The following is a 20,225-nucleotide window of genomic DNA, read 5'->3' on the forward strand; positions in this document are numbered from 1 at the left end:
ATGAAGATTCGGGTTCCATCCCTGGCCTTGCTCAGTGGGTAAAGGATCTGGTGTTGTGGTGAGCTTTGGTATAGGTTGCAGATGCAGCTTAGACCCTGTGTTGCTATGGCTGTGTATAGGCTGGCAGCTGTGACTCAACCCCTACCCTGGAAACTTCCATATGCTGCAAGTGCAGCCCTAAAAAGAAAAAAAAAAAAAGTGTGCATTTCAATACTGTATATAAATTACACCTCTCTCCAAAAATGCCTATTTAAAAAAAAAGTAAAAATAAGTAGGAATGAAAACACCAGAAGCTCTGAGCAAGTGGGTAGGACTTACCAAGCTAGATATTTACTTTTGGGACATCTGGGTAGACCGTTTATTAGTGCAGGATTCAGCCCTCAGTGAAGCCTAGCATTCCCCAGTCCCGACACCCTCTTTTACATAGGTAATAAACCCCCAAGATCTTCTAGGATAAAGGAGGGCAGTTACCCAGCACTGTGGAATAGGGAAGGGTTTCTAAGGATCTAACTGCTATTCAAGCATCTTTCATTCAATCCTCCTTTTTTTCAGCATGATGCCCCTTCACCCCAGCTCCAGTATTACCAAGTACAATGAGTTCTTGAACCTTTTGAGAATCCTTTCCTGCAATGTAGATTGATTTCTTTCTCTGCTTCCTCTTTGCCACTGTCCAGCTTCCAAAGTATTACTGTTCTTGCCTCTTGCTTTCCCAGCTCCAGAGGGTATGTATCTTTTTTTAAATTTTTTTTAATAATTCTCTTTATTGTACTTTTTGTAGAGTTTCAAGAGGAAGCAAAGTTAGATGTGTATATTTAATCAACTCTCTTAAATTGGGAGTCGGGAAATCAGAAATGTACTTTTTAATTCTCTAGCTTCTGCAGTAGAGGAAGGCTCCCTATAAGGTGTTTGGAATAGATGCTTAGTGACTCACCAAAGCTGTCCTGGTTCATCCTTTGACCATTTAATATCTATACCTACCCTTCTTCCTATACTTTAATTTCTAAACAGGAGTAGCAATATTTATTTATTTACTGTTAGCATTACCTAACAAAATGCTATTATCCTTTGTGCAAATGAAAATGTGCTTAATATCTCTCTGAAAGGGAAACTGAATAATAACTGGGTAATATTTATTCTTCTAGTTTAGGAGTAGTCCCTCCTGGATATCCTGTGACCTAAGAACAAAATTATAAAATTAACTGCCACCAACATACTTTATATGAAATTGTAAGAAAGAAGAGGTACTGGATATTATCTATAAATTGTTAGGAAGATTGTAGTGGGGGCTGCTGGAGTCCTTGTTTGTGAAATTTGTCCTGAAGCCACAGTTGGTATTTATAATTTCCTTCCTTCTTACCAGAAATTCAGCTATTTTGGATTCATTTTGTCTGTTAATTCCATTGGCGTCAGGGCTAGATATTTTGGACTGCCAAAAAGAAAGTTTTAGATGGGTCTTCCCTTATCCTTTGCTGTTTTCAAAATGCAAATCTCCCGCCTTCTGGCATTATGGATAGCTTGATATTATTGATTCCCATGAAAAGAGAAAAGCACACAGGGGTCATGGGTTGCACTTTCTGGATAGATAGGAGTCTCAGCTTGACAGCTGAGCCTTTTTAGAAAGTTAAGGAAAAATGAATTCATTTACCAATAGAAGGAAGATGGACATGCTTTGGACCAAAGGCTAGCAAGTATCAAAGTTGCCACTGTTCATCATCCAAATAGTGAAGCCTGTGTGTTCAGGAAAACCACCAGCCTCAATGAAGAGATGGTCAGAAGAGGAGAATTAAGGTAGTCCTTAAAGAGCAGTTTGGGGAGAGTAATAAAATTTGTTTTGGTACCCTCCTTCATCCCTCATCAGCCTCAGCTTTTTCTTCTCTTGCTGGCCTGTGTTACATTTGTCTCAGTCTCTGCTAAAACACTAACCATTCATAATATGTCATCTGATAAAAGATTGGTATAACCCTTTCAAAAGATATTAGCACTTTAGAGTACTTATCAAGATGTTTCAAAATTAAAGAGTAGGACTTTACTGATGGAATAACAAATGATAGGGTTAATCTTCCCCATCCCCCACCTGATTTTGACCAGAAGGTTCCACTAGCCTATTGGAACCTTCTGGTCAAAATCAGGTGAGGTATGGGGCAGATTAATGTAATATAGCTTATGATTACTTCTGAGGACAAAATTATATCCATGCCCCCTGACATCTGGCCCACATTCAGACCCTATTGTTATTGACCTAAAGGTGTCTTTAATAATTTATAGTTCTACTATTATCAAGCTCAGAATATGTGCATTGTGATTAGTTTGAGTGTTTCAGACATAGAGCTCACGTCTGTCAACGGAGGTTATGGCTTAGACTCTCCAACTATCTTCCAAATTCATACCTGGTCACTAGGAGTATTATTAGCTCAGAAACCAATTGTAAAATTTCCAGGTTCCATTCATCTGGCAATTTAAAAACACTTCTTGGTACTGTTTTTGCAATGGGAAACTCTTCAACAACATTGAGTTGAGAAACTAGTGTGTTTTAGGTATGAAGTAGCCTGTGTTAAACTGGGGATTCTCCAGGGGAGAAACAGGCAAATATTAAGTAATGTCTTAGACTCCAGGTCCCAGAGAAGGGAGTGGTAGAGCGTGAAAGGATTACTTTAGGGTTGCTTTAGAGGAAGGAAATGGAGAAGAATTCGGTGCCCCTTGGGGGAACTAAAATATATGCATACCAACTTCTTCCTCCAGTAAATCAAAGAATGCCTCCAGCCCTTAGATTCAGTACCCACTGATTTAGAGTTTATGATCTTTTGACTCTGCCTTGGTGCTATCTACAAGAATAAGATTTATTAAACAATTGACTAGAAAGATAAGTTTTCAGAGGGAAATAATGAAACCATTTTAGAGAACACTCTTTTCATATGGAAGCAATTGATAGGCTAATTAAAATGAATGCTGTTTACCTGTTAATTAATTATAGGAAGGACCTAGAAGGCCCTTCCCTTGAAATGTTTTCCTCTAACATTTGAATGTGAGTTTTGAATGTAGTTACCATAAGCACTCACAATTAATTATGTTACACTTCTATGGCTGAGTTTGTAATTCATACCTGCCCCTGTTTCCCAACAAGCAGTTCAAAAAGTGGAACTTTATTAAAAGCTGTGAAATGAGACCATGTGCCACAGAGACTGAATAAAACATTGATCCTTCCTCAGGAAGAAAGGGGCTGGTGGCAGTGGTAAAAAGCTTTCAGTAGGAAGGAAGCAAATGACTTTGGTAAAGTATTTGGATGGTCTGTCAAATAACAAGCCGGAGGAAATTGTGGGGTGGGTCAGGAAAAAGGTTAACTGAAAAGACCTTCAAAGCGATGTCAACAACCGATAGGAGTGAGTGTACTTGTGGGTTTGGGTTGCCAAGAGCTCAAAGTCCCACGAGTGTGAGAAAACCCATGGTTTAAGAATTTAGAAGACCAGAAAAAGCTATCTTTTTGAAAGGAGCTGGTCATTTTGCAATCTTTAAACCATGCAGGGAAGTTTAGACTCAGAAAAAGTGAATACAGAGCTGATTCACTCTAAAGTTTGCCATTAGAATGGAGACATTCACATCAGCCTACATGCAAAATGGGATGAGAACCTTGTTCTACTATATAGTGATTCCACCGGTAAATATTCCCTGTTGTCTTGGTCTAAGAGATACCACAGCATTTTTTTTTTTAAATATTTGCTCTAGTTCAGTTTGAAAGTTAGCGCCTTTAGAGGTTTTATTAAAAGAGGTGAAAGCAAAACAAAGCCATTGTAATTGCTGTATCTATCTATCTAGTACACATGCCTGCAAGTTCAGCACCAAGCCCTGTGCCAAGGGAGTGGGTCAGAGAAGAAACTGAGGGAAACCAGGGCACTTGCTTGTTAAAAAGTTTACTCAAGAAATAAGTTTAATAAAAAATCAGGGACAGGGGAAGCAGAAAATTCTTTGTGTTTTTGCTCACGTTTTGGGTGCAGGAGTCTCTGCTCATTTCTATTATGGAAATAGCCATTGATAATACTGGAAATTAACTTAATTATGTTCATTTCATTTAAAAAATACTTAAAATGTGTGGTTTTTCCATTTGAGCTGCTTTATTTTGACCCTAAATTTTTATTTATACCAGCTAACTTGTTTGGTTATTCACAATGTCTCTCTGCCTGTTAGATTGGAAGCTCCTTGGGGGTAAATTTCCATTCTCTCAACACTCAAGATGCTTTGCTTTTTCCCTTCCCTATAAATCCACCATGGATGTCTGTGGACAGTTCTTTGGCAATGCCAGTTCTGGAGGCATTGTTTGGTATTAGAAATTGCTGGAAGGTAGCTGATTTCCCAAAGAGCAAAAATACACCAGCATCTGAAGTTATCATTTAGACATGATTCTCAACACATTAGAATTCTTGAACCCTTTGCGAGGAATTATAAGGAAAATGCAAGGTAACCAAGTCTTTAGTGGCACATGCCAAGATGTAGACACCAAGAAGCCCACCACCATTTCTTATAACATCCACTAACAGATGTCGCAGACCTGGAAATGGGCACTTCCATGGGCTCTGTGTTTTGGAAAACACTCTAGTAACACCACTGTCTCTAGAACATGGAGGAAATAAATATATTTCAAAAACAACCCATGAATAAATACAATCATATGGTCCTTTGACTTGAATTGTTTTCAGCTTGGAAATAGAGACAATGGATGCCAGTAGGGAAAATTGTATCCATTGTTCCAAAACCTCCTAAATCAGATCAGACACAAATCTGAAGGGTTTGAATGGCTTTCAGGATCTCCAGCTGATGATCCTGGAGGAAGCCACGGCCATCTGGAAGTTTAAAGACAATTCTATCAGGTAAATAGAATGGGTAGAGTTAATTATAGCAATAAATAGAGTTCAGAGCTCCTGACTCATAGGAGCCATACTGAAAGGTACTTCATGTCTGTCACAGAAGCCAGGTGAACCTGGCCAGGATGTGTGGCTATTTCATTAGTATGACAGAAATTTGATTTTCTCCCTCTGTAGCTAGAGTGATTGTTTAAACGGCAATATTTGAAAGAGAAGTGATTAAGTCAGCAAACTCTTTTAATATTTCCTTTTTAATTTCCCTTGGTGGTTAAGCTGCTTGTTCTTCAGTACCAGCACCTTATTATCTTGGGTGCCTCACAGTTGTTGCGAGTTTCAGCTCTTCAGCCTTGCTCTTTCTCTAATGCATTTTGAGTTGTCTGGGAGTGCTAGTCACACATGACTCCCCACCACAGGAAACTACAGCAACTCTTGCCTATTGCAGTGGTTTTCAAAGTGTGGCTCCTGAACCAGCAAGCACCTGGGAACTTCTTAGAAATGTAAATTATTGGTCCTCACCTCAACCATACTGAATCAAAAACTCTGAAGGTGGGCCCCAGCTATCTGTGATTTAATAAGCCTTCCAGGTGATTCTGACTCTTGCTAAGGGTTGAGAACTACCAATCAATTATTAGTTCAAGTGGAAGCTCTTTATCCTTCAAGTCTCAGTCATCTACTCTGGCCTACCAGTTCAGTTCTGTTGGTAAACACCGATTCTGTGTTGGGGATTTATGTTTGCTTTCTGGTTAGATTGAACTCCAAAATGTCATACTTTGTATTGCCCCATAAGTTTTTTATTTATTGATAATACCAAGGAGTAAGATATTCCATATATATGAAAGAAAATCCCATATGACCAAGACATATTCTTTTATATGCCAAATTGTTAAAAACTGGTAAAGATTTTTGTATTCCTCCACAATTATTCTTAGCTAGGTAACAAATTATCCCTCAAATTAGAGGTAAAAAACAAACATTTGTTATTATAGTTTCTGTATATCAGGAATCTGGGTGTAGTTTGGCTGGGCCCCTCAGTCTCAAAGTCTCTTACAAGGGCTCACTCAAGATGTCATTGAGGCTGTTGACTCACCTGATTCCAAGCTCACTTACGGGTTGTTAGCAGGATTCAGTTCCCTGTGAGTTGATCTCAAGGCCTCAGTTCTTCACTGGGTATTTGTCAGAGGTCTCCCTTAGTTACTTCTTTCATGAACCTCTCTGTAGACAGCTCACAACATGGCAGCAAGCTTCCCTCAGAGCAAACAAAAAAGAGACAGCTAGAATGGGCAAGTCACAGTCTTGGAGTTCCCATCGTGACTCAGCAGTAACGAATCTGACTAGTATCCATGAGGCTATGTGTTCGATCCCTGGCCTCACTCAGTGGGTTAAGGATTCGGCATTGCTGTGAGCTGTGGTGTAGGTCACAGACATGGCTTGGATCCTGTGTTACTGTGGCTGTGGTGTTGGCTGGCAGCTGTAGCTCTGATTTGACCTCTAGCCTAGGAACTTCCATATACTGCGGTGCAGCCCTAAAAAGCAAAAAAAAAAAAAAAAAAAAAAAAAAAAAGAAGTCACAGTCTCTGTGTACCCTAATCTTGGATGTGACATCCCATTATTTTTGCTGTACCCGTACTTCTCACTTCCTGATCCAAAGCTCCTCTGAACACCATAGCAGGGGTATGCCCAAAGGAACCCCTTGGCATGCACCTGCAACCCTTTACTTCATGTACACCCGTGGGTTCATTATAGCCGATTTTTTACTTGTATAGTGAATTTTGGTAAATATTTTTACCAAATTTATGCACATATTTAGATTGCTAGACACCCACCTCCCATAATTCTAGAGACCTCTGCATACCTGTACACTTTTATGCCAGTCATCCTCTAGGATTTTGTTTTGTATATCTTTTTTTCAGACATGATCTCCTTAGCTATTTATATTTAGTTCATCCCTTGGTTTTTTTTTTTTTTTTTTTTTGCTTTTTAGGGCTGCACCCCAGGCATATGGAAGTTCTCAGACAGGGGTCCAATCAGAGCTATATAAGAAGATTCATGTCAAAGTTTTCTTTTAGTAATGATATTTCTTGGTATATAGTTTGTTTCACAGATGTTTAGATTTATATTTCTTAGTGAAATATGATACATTCTTCTGGTAGATACTGCCAGTTTTCATCTGAATTCTCCTCTTTGTTAACATAATTCTGATTTTGTTTAGGGTAGCCGTGTACTTCACCAAATATTCAAGAGTAGTCCAGTTCCGGCTAATGAGTCATAAGTGGGAACTGTTAGGTGAGGCTTCTGGGAAAACTTTTTAAAAGAAGGCAAACTAAGTTGACATTTAATCTTTACCCTTTGACCTTTATGTTCTTTCGGCCTGTCACATTGGTGCAGTGTTGCAGAGGGAATTTCCATGTACTATCTTGCAACCATGAAGACACAAGGGTGTAGAAGAAAGCCCATGGTCAAGATGGCTAAGAGCAGCTCATCCTATAAGCACTGTGGGGCCAACTAGCTTTGGAGTAATTGGATTTGGACTTCCTGATTCATGAGGAAAACAAACCCCTTGCTCTTTAAGCTGCTATTGTTTGACATTTCTCACTGTTAAACGTGTCCAAATTTGTTTCTAATATAATCCTCTGAATCCTTTTATTTGAGATTTTCTCAAGATTTTCTTTCACATTTCCTACAGTTATGGTGGTACTTTCTATTTTTAAGAAGTACAGATTTACCTGCAGATATATCATATATTAAACTAATCCAGTAAGAAAAGAATATAATTTATTACAACAATTACCTAGTATTTTACAATTTTTAAGCTGAAAAAACTTTAGCAGTCACCTAGTTACTGAATATTTTATCCCTACCTGAAAAATTTATATGATTTGTAAGCTTATTTGCTTATTTTTATATGTATACTTTATTGAATAGAGTACCAGAAGGAAACGGACAGTGTCATATTCCTCACTATATTGTCATAAGCTAAAATAATGTCACCACATGATAGGCAAATGATAAATATTAAATCAATGAATGAATGTAGTTATCTAAATTCATCTAACGAGGAAACTGAATCTTAGAGAGATTATTGTTTATCCAGAACCACAATTTTTTTTTTTTTTCCTTTTTAGGACTGTATCTGTGGCACATGGAAATTCCCAGGCTAGGGGTCAAATTGAAGCTGCAGCAACATCAGATCCAAGCTGCATCTGTGACCTACATACACTGTTGCTTGCAGCAACGATAGATCCTTAACTCCCTGAGTGAGGCCAGGGATCAGACTTGCATCCTCATCAATACCAGCCAGGTTCTTAACCTGCTGAGCCACGACATGAACTCCAGCTCTACAAATTTATTCAATCATTTGTCGCTTGTAAAAATGGTCATTTCAACTTAAAAGTTGCAGAATGGAGATAGAATCAGTCTTCTGATTGTTGACCCAGTACTCTTTTCATTGCATTATATTGACTACTGGTTATAATACACATGCAAAATTATTCTTCATTAAAAAATAATTTATCATATATTACAGCTTTTATTCCTATATATTTAAAATAGGATCCAGCTAATAAAAATGTCACTTATAGTCAACATTCCAGGAAAAGAAATTAAAATTACATGAGGAAGGAGTTCCCATCATGGCTCAGTGGTTAACGATCCAACCATGAGGTTGCGGGTTCAATCCCTGGCCTTGCTCAGTGGGTCAGGGATCCGGTGTTGCCGGGAGCTGTGGTGTAGGTTGCAGAGGCGGCTCAGATCCCGCGTTGCTGTGGCTCTGGCGTAGGCCGGTGGCTACAGCTCCGATTAGACCTCTAGCCTGGGAACGTCCATATCCCGCGGGTGTGACCCTAGAGAAGAAAAAAAGAAAAAAAATTATCTGAGGAAGAGTTAGGTAGTCAGTATGTGTCATTACACTCAATCCTCACATTAGTTCCATTTCACAGATGATAAAACCAAATGTCAGCTGGGCAAGTAGGCCAGCCTGAGGTTTCCAAGCTACAAAGTAGTGAATTGGATTTGAGGCTGAGTATGTCTCATTCTAAAGCCTTCCTGGTGAATCAAATGCTGTTTTACAGATTATTATCTGTAAAGCACTTGATAGATGTAAATTATTGAATTACCTACATCTTCCATTTGATTGACTTTATCATCCTCAGAAGCATAGTGATATTTGTATGTCAGAAAGAACATTCCTGCTATCTTTAAAATGGATCCCCATTTTTAACTATAGACAGATGCTACTTGTTAGACAATTTTCAAAGTTAGACCATGAAACATTATGGGGCATACATTTGAAATTTTTCTCCAGTTCTTGTTCATGCATCAAATCTCCAGTTTCTTGACCACATAAGATTTGTACAGTCTGTACACTCGGGTTAGTTAACTAGTGGCTTAGAAAAAAGGAGAAGTGTGAATTCAGAAAAGCAGCTGCTTCTAAATGAGATGATATCAGACAGTCTCAGAATAAACTTGGTCCAAGATTGCTTATTCTCCTGTGAGTTGATTGGTAGTTCTTGAAACTTCCTTGTTTTGCAATGATTATATTAAATCACCTATTTCTGTAAGGATAGACTCTCAAAGTTTTAAATCTATTTGTGGAAAACAGCCTTTTTCTCAAATGGAATCTTATGTGAAACATTAATATGTAAATCAGATAAGATAAAAAAAAAACGGTGAGGTCTGAAATGGGAGCCCAGAGGCACATCAGTTCTACTCCAGCTTGGGCCTAGAAAGGAGCATTGCCAAGCCCCTCTGCAAAATGCCCGTGTAAGACCTCCAAGGTCCCTTGCAAGTTGAAAATTCTTTGAACCAATGGCTCTGTTGAGTATTCATCGGTTTTCTTATTGCCATGAAAACCAGTTGTATTCAACAAGGGCAAAATAACAATAACAGTCTTTCTGTGGGAACATCTGGTCTGAAAATTAGAACACTTTAGTTCTAATCCCAACTCTATCACTGCTTAAGTTTGTTACCTTGGATGCTATTGCCCGTCTATAAAATGAGGATTAAAAACATTTTCTGCTTACTTTAAGATACATTTTCTTTAACAAAAAATAAGAGTACAATTATAAGGTATTGCCTTCAGGAAGATATATGACAAGAGGTGTGGATATTGACTTTTTATTCCAAAGTCATTACTATATAGTTACTACCTCTGTTTGTAATTATAATAAAATCAAAAGCTTGAAATATAAGTTCTATTAGTGCCTGGCATATGGGTAAGTATTCATTTTCATTTGTGCATAGTTACAAATGTTTTTCAGAAGAGAGTGGGAGAATTCCATTGTCTAAAAGTAATAAATAAAAATAAAATAAAAATAAATTTAAAATTTGTTTTTTACGGAGTTGATATAGTTAATTAATTCATGATCCCTACTAAAATATAGAAACTAAGAAATTTCACCATTTATACCTATAATAAATAATATTTGTTGAAGATCTTTCAAGACATGCATTATGCATCTGAGATAATAGACAGATATTAACTTAACCAGGTATAGTAAATAGAGATAAAGTGAAAAAGAGACTGATTGATAGACAAAAATGGAAATCATATACTACATGCTATTTTAAAATAGAAAAATAATAGCTTTGTTCTTTAATGGAATTAAAGGAAACTGAAGTGAAACTGTAAGAACTGCTGAACTTTAGACAATGTTTCTTCACTGTAAAAGTTATTTGTTCCTAAATTTTTTTTTTTTTGTCTTTTCTACGGCTGCACCCTTGGCATTTGAAAGTTCCCAGGCTAGGGGTCGAATCAGAGCTGTAGCCTCCAGCCTACACCACAGCCACAGCAACGTGGGATCCAAGCCCCCTCTGCAACCTACACCACAGCTCACGGCAACGCCAGATCCTTAACCCACTGACCAAGGCCAGGGATCCAACCTGCAACCTCATTGTTCCTAGTCGGGTTCGTTAACCACTGAGCCATGGCGGGAACTCCCCAAATTTTTTAATATATACATTTATTTATTTTTTTGCTTTTTAGGGCCACACCCATGGCATATGGAAGTTCCCAGGCTAGAGGTTGAATCATAGCTACAGCTGCCCGCCTACACCATAGCCATAGCAACGTGGGATCAGAGCCACATCTTCAACCTACACCACAGCTCACGAACTGAGGGAGGCCAGGGATTGAACCTGCATCCTCATGGATCCTAGTTGGGTTCATTAACAGCTGAGTTATGAAGGGAACTCCCTCAATTTTTTTTAAAGTTATGAAAAACGCTAAGGTTGAAATCATAGGTTTTTGTTTTTGTTTTTGTTTTTAATTCTCTTCTAGACTGTATCTATGGATCAAGGAGTACACAACATTTCTCCTTACATTTCGTTAGATAAAACTTAACTACATGACTATGAGATAGAGTCTTTTAGCTGATGGCAATTGTTTAGTTTAAAACCTGGGTTCTTGGTATTAGGAAGGCAGAAAATGGGTATAGAAAAATAACCAGCAATTTTTGCCTGTCACACCTGGATATAGAATTTGGAGTTATGCTTTCATGCTCTCGAAACTGTGTATTCATGGGAGTTCCTGTTGTGGATCAGTGGTTAACAAATCCGGCTAGGAACCATGAGGTTGCGTGTTGGATCCCTGACCTCGCTCAGTGGGTTAAAGATCTGGCGTTGCTGTGAGCTGTGGTGTAGGTCACAGACGCAGCTCAGATCCCACATTGCTGTGGCTCTGGCGAAGGCTGGAGGCTACAGCTCTGATTCGACCCCTAGCCTGGGAACTTTCATATGCCACAGGAGCGGCCCTAGAAAAGGCAAAAAGACCAAAAAAAAGAAACTGTGTATTCATAAAATTCTCATTGTGACTCAGTGGGTTAAGAACCTGACTAGTATCCATGAGGATATGGGTTCAATCCCTTGCCTCACCCAGTGGGTTAAGGGTCCAACGTTTGTGTGAGCTGTGGTGTAGGTCACAAATGCAGCTTGGATCTGGTATTGCTGTGGCTATGGTGTAGAACAGCAGCTGTAGCTCTGATTCAACCCCTAGCCAGGGAATTTCCAGACTGTTGTAAGTGCGGACTTAAAAAGCAAAAAAAAAAAAAAAAAAAAAAAAAAAAAAAAAAATCCCTCAAACTGTGTAGTCATGCACTGTTATCTTCAATCACTTGAATATCACTGTGGAGATGTCTGGAATCAAACTAATTCCTTCCTCCTTGTAAATAACCTGTCTTTTCTGCTTGGATTCTTATATGATTAGTTCTTTATCCTTGAACATATGCGGTTCTGCTGGATATACCTTGGATTCATCTTTCTATATAATTTTCTCCCAAATACATGGTGTATCTTTTTTTGCTTTTGTTTTTGTTTTTGGCTACACCTGTAGCATGTGGAAGTTCCCTGGAACCTGCACCATAGCAGCGACCCAAGCCACTGCAGTGACAACACAGGATCCTTAATATACTACACCACAAGAGAACTCCCTATGGTGTATTTTTTTTTTTTTAATCTGCAGATTAAAGTCTTTAGTTCAGGAAACATTTTTTTCTGTTACAACTTTAAATATTATTTCTATCACATCTCTATTTTCCAAGAAGTTGAATCCTTTGTATACCTTTTCTACAAAATTTTAATATTTTGTTCTTTTAATCTGTCCCTCATGTCTTAACATGCTTTTATTATACTTTCTCCCTATTTTTGTTTGTTTCTAATGTAGCATTCACTTCTGAGATATTTATTTTCTTTTGTGTTACTCTCTCTATCAATCTGCTTTTATCTTCTGCTGTATTTTTTAAATCCCTAAAATAGTTTTGAGGCCTATTTTTAGAGCAATAATTTATGTCTAATACATTTTGTCCTTCAGATTGTTTATGTATTTATTTGATTAATTTATTTTAAATAATATTAAACACCTATAAATCTAACATGAAACTAATTCCTTGAAAATAATCTATATCTATGTGTCTCCCTCATTGTATCAGGATGCCTCTCCACATCCAAAGTAAGAATTTTCTTGAATCATACATTCATTATTTCTTTGGTTTATTTTTATATTGTAATATGGTATCAATATATATTCCTTAAAAGGATTATGTATGTATTATAATCATGTATATTATATAATGTAATATTCTTTATGCTGATTGTTTATAACTTTATCAATAGGATACCATGCTCTGTGTAAAAGGCTTACTTTTTGACTTATATTATTATTGTCCATCATTTTATAGTGTGTGTTTGCAATTTATCTGTTTTGGCTATTTTATAGTAATCCAGGGCATGACTATACCATAATTCATTTAGCTACTTTTCTGTTCAAGGGCATTTGAATTTATTTCCAAGCAATGTTTCAATGTTATGCAAGCAATATTTCAATGATATTCTTCCACATTTATCTTGTTATACAGGTCCAGGTGTTTCTTTGGGGTTTATGCCTAGGAGTAGAATTGTTTAGTTGTGGAATATGTCTAAAACAGAATTATTTATGTAACCTGCAAAACCAGCCTCCTCTTTTCCTCTCTATTTCTGTTAGTAGCATCCCAATCATCAGCTCCTTTGACATATCTCTCTAGTTTCCTATCCAATTGATTACCAAGCTGGAAGGTTTTTGCCTTCCTGTGATGTTACCCATTTCTCTTATTCAAGCTTCATTAATTCATCTCCAAACTCTATTCCTAAACATCATTTAGGATGTTTGGAATAAATTACAATCATATAATTTCCCTGACTATTACATTAAGTGGACTCACAATCCAGCATTCTAAGCTTCCACAGTAAGACTCCAGACAACCTTTTCAGCCTAATGTCTCTCTGCTTTGATAGTGGAGAATATTGGAGTGGAAAGGGAACTTAGAGATCATCTGGTAAGACCCAGTTACCTACCAATAAGGAAATAGTGTCCCAGAGAGGAAAAAGGATTTTATCAAGGTCATGTATGTGATCTATTTGAATGATTTCATGGTTATTACAGATACTTTAGGAAGAAGGCAAAGAAATCTTGCGCTCTTCCATGTTTACTTAGTGACAGTGGAGTGGAATAGTTTTAGGCAGGGAGAATGAACATGATTATAGCATACCAAGAAAAAATATTGAGACTATTGTGCAGATAGAAAAGAACCAGAGAATGGACTCTTTTGTTACTATGTTGAGTATAACAATTATTGCACTGTATTAAGATATAATTGTTGTTTGAGGCTGAAAGAGAGAAACTCTGCTCTTGAAGATAGTCATTATGCCTGAGAAGCATGTCTTTCAAAGAAGAAACCAGAAAGAGGAGATAGAGGGCCTCTACATGGGTGGTTTGTGTAGTAGGGTTGAAATTGAAATCTCGCTTCCTTTCTCTCTCCCCAGCCCACCCCTCTTTCTCTCATTTCATCTGTCAGTCTTGCTTGTGAAATAATAATTATAATATTTGCTGAGTGCTTTCCATACTAACTGTTTCACCTAGAAAGGAAAGAGGGAAAATAGGCAGAATTTTATCTAAAACAGAAGACAGATACTTTGCTAACATTAACTTGCATTGCTAACATTTTGGGGACAACTTGGGCAGAGGCCACTTCCTGGAAAAAGTGGAACACAGTTCTCAGTTCTCAGATTGAATGTGGGAAGATAGAGAACCTTCAAATTGGAGATGAATAGATTACTAAAAGGCCAGCGTGATGTTTTTTCCTCTTTTAAAATGTTTCTGCTTCACATTAAACAAATTTGTTTTTGTTGTTAAAAATCTCTTTATGCTAATGTTATCAAGACAGTTCCTGCAAAGAGAACTGGTTCCTTCTTCCTAGCTAGAGGTTTCTGTAAGCCCAACATTTCCTTTGGAAATGAAACACTTCACAGACAGAATCCTCAGCTAATAAGGACACAAGACTCACACTCAGGGATCAAAGTGTTACCAAGATTGCAGACGATGATGGCTCTTGCTAGGAACGCTCCATTACCAAGCAAATACAAAGGGCTAAGTATCTGCTCTAGGCCATCAGATTCAGGTGGAAGATGGATGTAGAACAATTTCCTGGAACCAGTGATGCTGAACTGAAAGCAAGGAGGCCCCACTGGCCAAGATTTGGGGTCAAGGTGGAGATCACTGGAACAAGGGGCACAGAGAAGACTCAGGAGTGGTACTTATGTCTACCCGCACCTAGTCCATTGTTCTCCCCAGCACACCAAGCTGCATATATACCCATATACAGTTTAGGACCTTCTGTTTTGCCCTCTCCTTGGCTACCTATGATTGCTTACCTGAGTGAGAAGTTTTGAGCACACTCTAATACCAAATCTGCCTTGGCAGATGATGCCTCAGAATTAGATTTATAAATCACAGAACTCTGATTGCTTGCCCTGACATATTCTTAATCAGTTCTAGCCTCTGCTAGATATTATTCATTAACCTATCTACCCTTCTATTTTTCTGACATCTGATGACTAAGGGCCTATACTTGTACCAGTCTAAGACTAGCCAAACCCTTGCTTCTTTGGTGTCCATCACCCTGACTGAATCTGTATCAATATGATTATTCACTTTTCATGTAGTTGCAGGTAGTTGTGTTCACAGACCCAGTCATTCAAGGTGTATCTCCTGTGTAACGTGTAATGTGAATTTCAACCAACGACTAGGTTATAAGGCCCCCTGGGGCTTGGTTTCCTTTGAGATAACAGTGCTGATCTGGGATCAGGCTGATGGGGAAAGGGTCATTTGAGAACAGACACAGCTGCAGGTTCTAGGAGCAAGTTCAATCCTGAAAATATATCCTGAGAGACTGGGTGTACAAATACATCATGACTGATGGAAACAGGAGGCATTTAGAAATTTAGGCATGTAGGCAGGCAGCTCAGGGAAGTCTGGTATTGGATAACAGAGGCCCAGCTCATGATTCAGTTCAGGGGTGGGTGTCAGTAATGGCAGTAGTGCTTGGAAGAGAAGGCAGAGCTTTGTTTCAAGAAGAACAAGGGGTCTGAAATTGTTTCCTACTTTTTTCTCACTAGAGGCACAATTATTGGTCCTCTTTAAAAGGCCCCTTCAGTTCTGTCACCTTAGGGAGTCATCAATAGCCTCTCCTCCTCTTAGCCTGTTCCTCTATCTTCTCTGCCCTCTGCTGTCAACTCAAACCTGGCATCCTCGTTTGGCTCTCTGCTTACTCCTTTGAACTTACCATTAGGTTTTTCTCTCTCCCCAGAATTTCCATATCAAGGGTAAGGAAGGAGCTGTTGTCAGCTTCATGCATGTACAGGGTGATCCTGATTCTGGCCATATTGACCTTGGTCAGTGGCCCAGGCCCCCTACATACTTGGAAGAAGACGTTTGACAAGATGGAACTAAGTATTTTACTGAGACAGTGGTGAGGTCATAGGGATAAGAAGCTAGTTATTAAAACTAAGGTCCTGAGAGAAGATACACTAGATTTGAGAAACAAAGCAAAATTCTATTTGTTAGAACTAGATCAGCAGATTGCAAAGTGATTCTCAAAAATTTCCTCCCTAAGGTTAGTGTTCATCAGTCTTCAATAAGATTCAGAACCAGTGCCTGTACAGATTCTGCCTCTGTAGGTCTGGGGTAGGAATTACAGTCTAGGAATCTGCAATTTTCTCTGTATATCTTTCCAGAAATATTTTATGCATAGTAAGCAAAAACTGTTTATGAATTTTCTCCTCATTCAAGTGGTAGCATGCACCATGCACATTGTTCTGAACCTTGTTTGTTTTGTTTTGTTTCACTTAACAATGTTTCTTTGAGATCTTGCCATTCCATTATATAAATTTTCCTCATCCTTTCTGATGATTACATAGTGTTCCACTGTGGACACATAGCTCATTTAATAATCTGCTGCTGATGGACATCCAGGTTTCTTCCAGTCTCTCCCAAATGTAAACAATGTAACAAGAAATACCATGTACATATATCATTTCACATGTAAGTGATTATATCTGCATAAATTCTTAAAGTGGAATTACTGGGCCAAATGATAAAATAATTTTGATGGATACTGCCAAATTGCCCTTCACAGAAGTTATATCAATTTATACTCCTACCAGCATGAGTACCATTTTTTCACGACTTCTAGCTGACAAAGTGTATTATCAAACTTTTTAACTTTGCCAATATGATACATCAAAATAGTATCTCCTTGGTGTCTAAGTTTACAATTCTTTTACCATGAGAGAGGAGGATGAACATATTTTTATATGTTTGAGTCATTTGTATTTTATTTATTTGTTTGTTTATTTTCATTTTTGGCTGCTCCACAGCTTATGGAGCTCCCTGGCCAGGGATCAGATCCAAGCTGCAGTTGAGACCTAAGCCACAGCTGTGGCAACACCAGATCCTTAACCCACTGTGCCAGGCTAGGGACTGCACTCCCTGGATGCTGCCAATCCTGTTGTGCCACAGCAGGAGCTCCTCACTTATATTTTCTTTTTGGGAGGTCTCTTCATTCCTTTGACCATTCTTCTACTGTATCTTTTGATCTTTATTTTGTGGGTTTGTTGGAGCTCTTTATAAATTAGGGAAATTAATCCTAGGCTGTGATATGAGTTGCAAATATTTTTCTTTGTTTGTCATTAATCTTTTGACTTCTCTTTCGGTGTCTTTTTTTTTTTCCTTGGTCTTTTTAGAGCCTCACCCATGGCAAATGAAGGTTCACAGAGTAGGGGTCGAATCAAAGCTGTAGCTGCTGGCTTACACCACAGCAACAGCAACGTGAGATCCAAGCATCATCTGCAACCTACACCACAGCTCACAGCAAGGCCGAATTCTTAACCCACTGAGTGAGGCTAGGGATTGAACCTGCATCTTCATGGATGTTAGATTTGTTTCTGTTGAGCCAAGATGGAAACTCCTCTTTTGGTGTCTTCTGCAGGACAGCTTTTTATCAAAATGTAACTCTTACTGAATTCATTAATATTTTATTTAGTTAAATCAACTATAAAAATAAAGTTGATTTTAAAAATCTAAAAAAATAATAAAGTCTAAAAAAAATAAAGACCAAAAATATAGCACAAAAAAGTACAAAAAATATTTTATTTAGTGACTTCCAAATTTCAGATTATACTTTGAAAGGCTTTCCCCACTCTGAGTTTGTGGAAATTTTTCCCATAAGTTCATCTACCACCTTCATGGATTTAAAAAAATATATATTTAAATCTTTATTCCATGTATAATTTATTCTGGAATAATATGTAGAATTTGGTTGTATCTTATTCTTTTTTTCCAGATGGCTACGCTATTTCCCCAATAGTATTTATTGAATAATCTATCCCTTACTTTATCACTGCCCATAATTTGAATTCCCCTTTTTTTAAAATTTATTTTTTATTTTTATTTTTGGCCATACCCACAGCATGTGGAAGTTACTGGACCAGGGATTGAACCCACATCATAGCAGTGACAACTCTGGATTCTTAATCCACTGCACCACAAGGGAATGCCACCCCGTTGATCATAGTCTAGATTTCTATATGAATTTATGTTTAACTCTGAACTTTTCTTCTGTGACACTACTACAATTGACCCTTGAACAACATGGGTTTGAATTGTGCAGGTCTGCTTATGTATAGGTTTTAGTTAAATCCTTAGATGTGGAACCATGGACACAGAAAAGCTGTGGATACAAAGGAACAGTGTATGTGGAAGTCCAGCTATAAGTTATATGCGGATTTTCAACTGTGGGTGAGCACCCCTAATACCCACATTGTTCAAAGGTCAACTGTGTGTCATCTTTTCATGCATCAAAACCACACTGCTTTAGTTATACTAGCTTTATAAGATAGTTCTAATGCAGGTGATCCTTGGAGCACACTTTGAGAAACACTGTTCTAGGGGTTAGTGCAGTACTAGCCCTGAGATGAGTAGGATTTTGAGTTGATTTCAACAGCAAAGAGAGGAAGACTACCAAGAATGGCATTTGGAAAAAAAAAAAAAAAAAAAGAAGATTTCTAAATTCAATCTAAATCCATCTATTTTCATGTTTTCCTTTTACTTTTTTTTTATTCTTTTTTTTTCTTTGTAGGGCCATACCTGTGGCACATGGAAGTTCCTAGACTAGGAGTCAAATCAGAGCTGCAGCTGTAGACCTAACATTACAGCCACAGCAAAGTGGGATCCGAGCTGTGTATGTGACTTCTGCCACAGCTGTGGCAACATGGGATCCTTAACCCACTGAGCAAGGCCAGAGATCAAACCTCCATCCTCATCGATACTGGTCGGGTTCTTAACCCACTGAGCTACAATGGGAACTCCTGTTTTCCTATCTTTATATTAAGCAAATGTAACTTCATTTTGACTTTTTTTTGGTAGGAATTCTTACCATTTGTTAGTTCTGTTTATTTGTATGGCTCTTAAGTTAAAATAAGAAGTATATTTATGTGATAGGCATTATTGATTCAGTCCACATGCATGGGTTTATAGATTCATGGACCCATTGCGATAGTAAACAGCTGAAGTAGATCAGAAAGTGTATTAGGAGTTCCCGTCGTGGCGCAGTGGTTAACGAATCCGACTAGGAACCATGAGGTTGCGGGTTCGGTCCCTGCCCTTGCTCAGTGGGTTAACGATCCGGCGTTGCCATGAGCTGTGGTGTAGGTTGCAGACGCGGCTCGGATCCCGCGTTGCTGTGGCTCTGGCGTAGGCCGGTGGCTATAGCTCCGATTCAACCCCTAGCCTGGGAACCTCCATATGCCGCGGGAGCAGCCCAAGAAATAGCAACAATAACAACAACAAAAAAGACAAAAGACAAAAAAAAAAAAAAAAAAAAAAAGAAAAGAAAAGAAAGTGTATTAATATGGTTCCACATACACAGAGTATATGTGTATGGTACTTTCTGATCTATTCACTCAATTCACTCATTCCTTCAAGTTCCTATTATACTGCAAAGAACTTTGGCCAGTGCTGGGGATACAGTAGGTAAATAGAAAAAATTAGTGCAAATGAAAGAATTTGTGTTAGTTTCCTAGGACAGCTATAACAATGTATCATGAACTGGGTAGCTTTATTTATTTATTTATTTATTTATTTAGCCCCATGGCATATGGAGGTTCCCAGGCTAGGGGTCTAATTGGAGCTACAACTAATTGTGGTCAGCCTATGCCACAGCCACAGCAATGTCAGATCCAAGCCACATCTTTGACCTACACCACAGCTCATGGCAACGCCGGATCCTAAACCCACTGAGCGAGGCCAGGGATCAAACCTGCAACCTCATGGTTACTAGTCGGATTCATTTCTGCTGGGCCATGACAGAAACTCTGATTGGTAGCTTTAAAAAAACAGAAATTTATTCTTTTGCTGTTTTGGAGGCTAGAAGTCCAAAATAAAAGTGTCAACAGGGCCATGTCCCTCTGGATACTCCAAGGGAAGATCCTTCCTTGCCTTTCCCTAGCTTCTAATAGTTATCTGCAATCCATGATGTTCCTTAGCTTACAGCTAAATTACTCCAGTCTTTG

This window comes from Sus scrofa, chromosome 3 (genome assembly GCF_000003025.6).
Source record: "Sus scrofa isolate TJ Tabasco breed Duroc chromosome 3, Sscrofa11.1, whole genome shotgun sequence".
In the NCBI taxonomy this organism is placed as follows: Eukaryota; Metazoa; Chordata; class Mammalia; order Artiodactyla; family Suidae; genus Sus; species Sus scrofa.